Source organism: Macrobrachium rosenbergii, chromosome 43 (genome assembly GCF_040412425.1).
Source record: "Macrobrachium rosenbergii isolate ZJJX-2024 chromosome 43, ASM4041242v1, whole genome shotgun sequence".
In the NCBI taxonomy this organism is placed as follows: Eukaryota; Metazoa; Arthropoda; class Malacostraca; order Decapoda; family Palaemonidae; genus Macrobrachium; species Macrobrachium rosenbergii.
Window position 1 is genome coordinate 41,575,232 of NC_089783.1, and position 8,893 is coordinate 41,584,124.

General features: G+C 35.4%; 1 long non-coding RNA gene across 2 annotated transcripts in view; it reads right to left on the reverse strand.

The window, feature by feature from the left end:
• The window catches only part of LOC136828808 (uncharacterized), an 855,933-nt gene that overhangs the window by 822,627 nt on the left and 24,413 nt on the right, over nucleotides 1-8,893 (reverse strand). Inside the window, exons 1-2 of one of the 2 annotated variants that reach the window (XR_010850234.1) lie at nucleotides 7,844-8,215; nucleotides 4,776-4,977 (exon numbers count right to left, since the gene is read on the reverse strand). This is a non-coding gene — a long non-coding RNA (uncharacterized lncRNA). Of the gene's footprint in view, nucleotides 1-4,775; nucleotides 4,978-7,843; nucleotides 8,216-8,893 lie in introns of those variants that run through there. The other variant, XR_010850235.1, reaches the window with a different exon arrangement.

The following is an 8,893-nucleotide window of genomic DNA, read 5'->3' on the forward strand; positions in this document are numbered from 1 at the left end:
GAAGCAAGCGGTTTCCAAGGTGGATTATCTGGTCGAGAACTGCCAAAGTTCTGGAGCAGTATTGCCATACTGCTTGTTGGAATACAGCTGCCCACCCTTCATGGTAACAGCAGATGGGAAGATGTGTATTGGTTCAGATATACATACAAAACACACACACACACACACACACACACACACACACACATATATATATATATATATATATATATATATATATATATATATATATATATATATATATATATATATTATATATACTGTATATACACACATATATATGCATAAATATATATAATTATAAATGTATAACTGAATCACGAAAATATGGAACGTTATGAATATATAAATACAGGCAAAGACAGTCTACTAAGTAAAGGACAGTATGTCGAAAGGCCTAGCACCACTCCGTCGTTTCACCTTCTTTCGTTGCATTGCCTTTATTTATGTCATATATATATCGCTCCCTTGACGGTTCTCTATTCACCAAAATGTTGAAACAATGAGGAGCCAGGGCCACTGTCAAGGGGTTTTTATCCAAAGGTGATGTAGATGGCGACAGGGAAGCTGCAGCCTTCCTTTCCGAATGGACAGTTTTAATGATCTCTAAAGTGTAGTTGTGGTCTTTCGGGAGGAGAGTCTAATCCACTGTTCGTGATCCACAGGACGAATGAAATACTGATGAGTCGCGGCTGGATATGAAATTCGCACCGTTCAAGATTTCTTTGCATGCTCATACATACGAGTCTGAGCTTCAATTAGATTGCACTGCGTACACAATTAAATGATCAGTTCAAAAAAAGTGTGACAATGATTAGAAAAGAAAACATTTAGTGAATATGTTAATCTAGTGAAAGTTGTGCTATTTGCCTTTAAGTCTTGCTTGGCAAGCACAAAAGTGCATCCAACTAGGGCGCAAAGTCAACAAACGATGTCAGAGCCTAAGTAACTCACAAAGCACCTGATCCGTTGCCTGTACAAATCGTTGTGGTAATTTACCCTTAGTGTCTTTTATTTCCCCTCGCTCGTTTTACCATCCTTCATAAACTTCAGTGCGCGTAATAGTAGGAAAGAAATCAACGTGATTTGTCATCATAAATAGGTCTCGTATATATTTTTTATCTACACACACACACACACACACACACACACACACACACACACACACATATATATATATATATATATATATATATATATATATATATATATATATATATATATATATATATATATACTATATCTACTGTATATATAATGTATATATATAATATATATATATACATATATATATACTATATATATATTTATAATATGTTTCATATATATGTATGTGTGTGTGTGTTAGGAATGCAGGCCTTACCATGACGTGTATATTAGAGAGCTTGATACCTTGTCAGTCAGTCTTCATCACTTCCTAAGTTATGCATGTCAGCTGGGGGGCTTGGCAATGTTGGGCCAGTTCCCTCTCATGTTCAGTACGTTCCATAAACCCAATTTTTATTCCAAAACAACCAAATATAAGTGTTTCAAGATTCATTTCCCTGTTTTAGCTCTTCTCCCTTCCTGCAAACTCTTTTTCAAGCAAATTATCTATTATAAATGCTTACGATCCATATTTATGTCGATTTTTCTCTTTGATTATGCATATTTACTATAATATTTATGTACGTTAATCTCGAATCATTTCCTCTTCATTACCAAGCTTCTTAGTATGGTATTTTTTGTGATCAAGATGAGACAAAAGCATCACTGCCAGACCATTAACTGAAAACTAAACAATATATAACAGGGGAATATTCTCGTGCGTTTTATTTGTCGGTATATAAAAACTTTTTTGCCGATAAACATGACCAAAAATCTATGATTGATCTTTCACATAAGGAAAATAAAGTCATTAGTATTTAAACATCAGTTATATGAATAAGAAATAAAGTTCTTCTGCACCAGTTACCTGTGACAAACATACTAAATTTTGAATATTTGCGGTATCTATTACAAATGCCAAAGAATAATGGTCATTTGTATAATATACAGTCCCGTGATACGCGACTGTTATTGTATCAATGGCCTAATTACTATAAAAAATGCACATAATGTTAATGGCAATACTGACCCATGATTTCATTATTAAATTAAAGGAAATGGCCAATCGTGTCGCAGAATCTCATTACAACACTAATAAGTAATGAAAGTCGTGAAGTTCATTCGGAGGAGGAGAGTATGATGCTGCCTACTTAAATTTTATTAAAGTCGTAAGGATGGACTATAATTACGTTGATGAGCTGTGACCCAGATAAACGTTGATCGTAAAGTAATTTTTAAGTCATGAAACTGCTGTTAAACCATTTTATGTTTTGCGTTAACGTTGGCAGGAAAGAAAACATCTTTGCAAGCAACAGCAACTGCATTAAGTGCGTGAGTAAAAGGAAGTCTGTATTACCTGTTACGCACGGGAAATGTGAAAACTTTCTAACATCCTTTGCAACAGTCCCTAATTTAGTAGACATTCGTTCACAGAAATGATTCCTAGATGCTGTAGTCAGGAAAGACAGAACAGGATAAGAAATAATTGTTCTTTTTAGCTTGGCAATGTCTGTTCCTTTCCTACTTGAATTCGTCAACACTATCAGGACGTGCCAGATTTTCTCTTTTGACAAAGCAACTAATTCATAAACCATTATTATATTGATATTCTCTATTATTTACATTAATACAAAATATTATAAAAAGCATAGTCACGCTATGCTCCCTAATACACTCAGTAATTCCGAAGGGTTGCTTCAGCAACGCTATAAAAGAGATGCTCTGGTGAATAAGGCTAAATTCTGAAACAAATCACTTTCACAGTTCAGCGTTGTTTTCACCATCATTTGCCTTTCATACCGTACAAAAAATTACTTGTGCATTATCACTTCACATTAATGCAAAAGTGTTATTTAACCTACAAATCGACAATACTCTTCTGTTAGGATAATGCAAACTATGCATTATGCAACTTTCCTCCTCAGTCCCTATACAGGAACACGCAGGCATCAAGTAACATCAACAAGAATTATTCGATATCAGCCGTTTTACTGTGAACATTACGTAAGTATATCGTTCAACTTCTGTCTTCTCATCATAATTTTACCATTCGGATATTTTTATGTATTAGAGTACAGTTGCTAATAATAATAATAATAATAATAATAATAATAATAATAATAATAATAATAATAATAATAATAATAATAATAACAAAATCAAGAAGAAAGTATCACTCATTGACGTCGCAATACCATAAGACACCAGAGTAGATGAGAAAGAAAGAGAGAAAATTGATACGTATCAAGACCTGAAAATAGAATTAAGAAGGATATGGAATATGCTGATGGAAACTGTGCCCATAATCATAGGAACACTAGGCACGATCCCAAGATCACTGAAAAGGAACCTGGAAAAACTGGATGCCGAAGTAGCTCTAGGACTCACGCAGAAAAGTGTGCTACTAGAAACAGCGCACACAGTGAGAAAAGTGATGGACTCCTAAGGAGGCAGGATGCAACCCGGAACCCCACACTATAAAAACCACCCAGTCGAATAAGATGACTGTGATAGACAAAAAAAAATATAATAAAAAAATAATAATAATAATAATATAAAATAGAAAGGAAAACCGAAAGCAATACCGCTCTCTCTCTCTCTCTCCCTCTGTTTGCAAGTATGTTTGTGTAACGGATTCTGATGTTCTTTTTTCAAACAAAAAATTAAAGCATCGGTAGGAAAATGGAATTCAAGTTACCGCTCAGTTAATTTTCTTAAGCATTTTAATCAAGAGATCGGAGAAGAACTGCTGGTGTACTATTACCCTCTATTTCTATAATTATATATATATATATATATATATATATATATATATATATATATATATATATATATATATATATATATACAATATGTCATTTTTTTTTTTCATTCATATCCCAGAACGTTTAGGTGAACTAGACATGCTACCATTGCAGCCTTTGCAATCCATTTTACAATTAGTACAAGTTATAAAGCATTGCCTCTTATTATTCTGAAAGCATCCCGACGGCTGTCAGAAGCAGCACACACTTGCAGAGTGTGGCGGTTCTAACGGCTAAGGTAATTTGAAACTATTGCGTAAACTGGACAAAACGTGTTTTTTGTATTATTCTTCGCAAGCTTTATTTCAATATCCCACATTCCGTAACTTTAATCGAAACGGAGCTGAATCATTGACTGATGTTTAATATATACTTCTCCTGAAGGAAATAAATGTTTAATAGCAACGGACAAAAAAAGTTTGGTCGCAATAGTCTCAAACAACGAGCTAAGAATTTCATTAGTATACCCTGGCAACAAAACCGGCCTCCGTTCCGTCCATCCTCGAGGATGGTAGATAAGGTTATGCATAGGAAAAACCTGTCAGCGTTTACCTAAATGGAGCTAATTTACTTGATTTCAAGAATCAGAAAACAAATACCGCTGCACACAGTCTAAAATGTAGCTCTAACTCTAACACTCCAGAGAGAGAGAGAGAGAGAGAGAGAGAGAGAGAGAGAGAGAGAGAGAGAGAGTAGCAGCCTACATAAAACATACAATAATGAGTGATTTGTGGTGATGTTCCAAGGCGCCAATTTTTATTCTTAATTTACATTAGGTCTTTTTCATGTCTGAGGATTAATGATAGTAGTGAGAATACTTAAATGTTGGTAGTGTCATAATAACCATATCAATGTTGGCTAAAACTAAAATGTGGAATCGCTTACCTAGGGCAGTTGTGCAATCCTCTTATCTCCAAATGTTTAATTCATTCCGCTGACGTCTCCTTGAATTCAGGTTGTGTTTTCTATTACCAAATATCTATTTATATTCATCGCCTTTCCTATAAGGTGTCTCTCTCAAGACTGATTCCCACTGGAACCCTCTTGTGTTTGAAGTCTGTCGACCCAGACCATTTAGGGTTTTCAGCTGAAAATTTCAAGAAAGAAAGGGGAAATGTTAAAGAAAATTTCATGAGAGTAATAAACTGTACAGATGATATGGCTAGAATTAATTTAAAACAAAAAAATTCTGCAATCAAGACATTCCTGTAACACTCGAGATGATTTAGACTGACCTAAACTGATAACACGAGATCATCAAATAAGAAAGTTAATAATAAAACCTTTTATTATCAACACTTTAGGAACAAGAATTCAAGTAGCATATGTTTCAAGTGAGTGCTCTCTCTCTCTCTCTCTCTCTCTCTCTCTCTCTCTCTCTCTCTCTCTCTCTCTCTCTCTCTCTCTCTCTGGAAAATTACAGCTACTTTTTTTGCTACAAAAATAATTCTCTGCTACTGTGTTTATTCTCGAAAATTTAAAGTACGTGAAGTAAACACATTTTGCATTACCACCTTCATATTTGGAATACAAATAACATCGACACGGTCTTCCTATGTATATCATATTAATTTTAAATTAATAAAATGGTTACAGAAATCATTCTGCGAAACTTATTACCCTCAGTATCAACTATCTACTGGTAACATGCCAGGACACTATGATGAAAGCTTAAGACACGTATAACCTCCGTTATAATTAGAGGTGATGAAAATAAAGTTGTCTACAGTTCATCAATTAATAAAATGTGTCTTATCAGAATTTTCAAAGAATCTAGAAATATATTAGTTTCAATATATTGCTAATGATTAAAATGGAAAACTGAATCATATATATTTAGGACACTTACTCCATAACAGCGGTTCTGGAGGTAATAAGCTAAAAGAAGACCTTACGAAATCCAACAACTAATGACTTCCTATCGGAAATATATTTTCTTACTTTTAACCTAGTCTACTTTTAAACATTACAAAATATTTACAGAATATTCTACCTATAGTTAATCACACTCATTAATTAATTTTATATATTCATAACCTATACTAAACTATATAAGTTACAACCATCAGTCCTATTTTCCAATAACAATAAAAAATAGCGTGAAACGTACTAAAGTACCAGCGTGATGTATACTCTTCATAACAGCTTATGTAACCATTTGCGTGTGTGTGTATGTGCGCTGTAGATGCCTTATTTCATTACATCGTACCTTAGATTCATCACTTACAAAACTAAAACTACCTTGCGTAAGGTACAAACACAGTTTAAAAGACTTTATAACCTAACACGTACGTATATTACCCATATACAGCAGCAAGCGTATCTAATGGTGCTCGTCACTCGCCTCATCGAGTGAAACTTTTAGGGCCTTGATCCGTTTTCCCTTGTCACTGGAAAGTGCCTTCTAGTAATGTAAGACCAATAATGTACTCTTTGCACGCATTAACGTTTGGGTAAGGTCATGTTGAGGAAAACAAGGGGATTAGGATGTATCCTTCCTAAGATATATCTTAGAGTTCTGTGTTGACTTGAGACGGATGTCTAGGTCGATATACTGTACGTCGGCCTGGGTTTTCCCACGTGCACATATTTTTGCTACCCGTTTCATATTAGAATGTTGCCTTACTCTACTGAAATCATTTTGTTTAAAATGTATCATATGCTGTAATAAATATAGGTCACTGATTTAAAAATTCGTATATTTCTGCATAATCCTTGTGGCAGTACGGAATGATTTCCGTCGAAAAATGAAAATATTTTAATATGTGATTTTTATCCAAAATAGTTGTGTGCAACAATAATTTTGGATAGCTGACCATTAAATGGTCAGTTTTCTGTTTAGATATGTAATGCAGACAATAGGATGCAGAAAGGACGGCAACCCTGCTCACCAAGAGCAATGCAGTACGAACCAGCACCAAACTATGCAAATGCATGATTATAGTACTAGACCAATTCTAATATTCCATCAATCTACAATTGCACGATTTTATCCCAAAAGTTGCAAGTTTCATTTTAGTAAAACACCCAACAGAATGACCATACAACACCTTTCCATTACTCATACATTGTGCATACTGTATACCTTCGACTAGGCCTAGGCCCTTACATTGTGATATACTGTATACAGTCAATTACGCCTAAGTTCTGAATACTGTATACAGTCAAATATTTTATACAGTTGACTAGGCCTAGGCTCTTACGTCCTGCAACCTGTATACAGACGACTAGGCCTAGGGTCATACATTGTGAATACTGTATACAGTCGACTAGGCTTAGGATAATACGTTGTGAATACTGTACACAGTCGATTAGGCCTAGGCTCTTACGTCCTGCAACCTGTATACAAACGACTAGGCAAAGGGTCATACATTGTGAATACTGTATACAGTCGACTAAGCTTAGGATAATACGTTGTGAATACTGTATACAGTCGATTAGGCCTAGGCTCTTACGTCCTGCATCCTGTATACAGTCGACTAGGCCTAGGCTCTTGCGATGTGAATAGCGTATACAGCCGACTAGTCCTACCTTATAAAACTCTAGTACAGTTTTCTTACATAGGGCCAATAAAAAAGACTAAAAAATCGTTCTTCATTCAGAACTTGCAAATGCTGAGGCACCACGTCACCCATGTCTATGTCTCGACGTTATCGTCACTAGTAACATATTGCGTATAACAACGCGAAAGACGGGGAACAAATCGTGAACTGCCAAGAGCACGCGCCGTAAGCTTACACCTATCGAATTTGTAGTGCTTTAATGTTATAACAATTCATCAAAGCCATCAGCTGGCTACGAATCATAATAAAAGTTGAAATAACTCACGTGAATATGAGCCTCTAACTGTACAAACCTTCCACGTGGTGAGTCATAAATATGACTTGCTGTGACGTGAGCAGTTCAGAAATGTGAAATGCTAATCATAAGCCCCAAATATATAAATAACTCACCTAAATTTAGAAAAAAATCCTAGTTTTGACTTTCAAGAGGAGTAATGCAGTCCAAAAATCACATTAGTACACCGGCAACTTTAGTTGAAGTCACTAACTCACTCCACCTGACACTGAGAACCGCCTCCAAAGATAACTCCGCCAAATTTCCAAAAGTCTATCAATCCGCTTCATTAACTAGTTCCTACTATCGCCCACCGAGAATCGGACAAACGAAACCTTACAAACTTCATATTCCATAAATGAATATTGTGAATATTAGATTAAAGGATTAACATTCCTTAATTACAATCTCGCCACCCCTACCACAAAAAAAAAAAAAAATCACGTCACATGAGGCACATGTCTAGGTGACACGGGTATTCCTCATCCCACGCCATACTTATGCGTGATGTAAGCTAGAGGGTAGAAGTGTATTTCATTGGTGTCATTTAACTGATATTATTTGCAAAAGAGGTAGAAAAAAACCGTAAGGATTTTTGCAGTATGAAACTCCAGTATGTAGCTGGTTTTCATATATTGGACAAATTTTTAAACAGTGTGTGCATTTTTTAACGAGTTTCTCTTCTTGCGTTACCAAGGAAATTTGTGATAGGTGAGTCCAGATTTGTTACGTCAAATATACTGATAAACCGAGACGATTTCTATTTACAGAATATAAAAATACACGGATTATCATCCATTAACCTCTTACTTTGAGAAAACCCCTTGACGAGAGGAATTGTATTTTTCAGCCTACGATAAACAAAGACATCACGAAAAAACCTGTGACATATCCTTTGCCTCATTTTTTCTTATGTCAAGAGAAAACAGATATTTTCGCACTTCTCATGGATCCTCAGTAATGGAGGGTTTGGGCCCTTTTCATTTTCTATGGCAAACCCATTGCGGGATAGGTTCGTGGATTTGGGAAGAGGGAGCTGATGCCGCGGGTCTTGGCAGATAAAAGCTGTGACGGTTGGGCGAACACTCCGATTGTGCTAATATTACACAGTACTGTACGCGGCCGCTCACACTTAACTTTTACCGTATTTATCGACAGTGGACGCT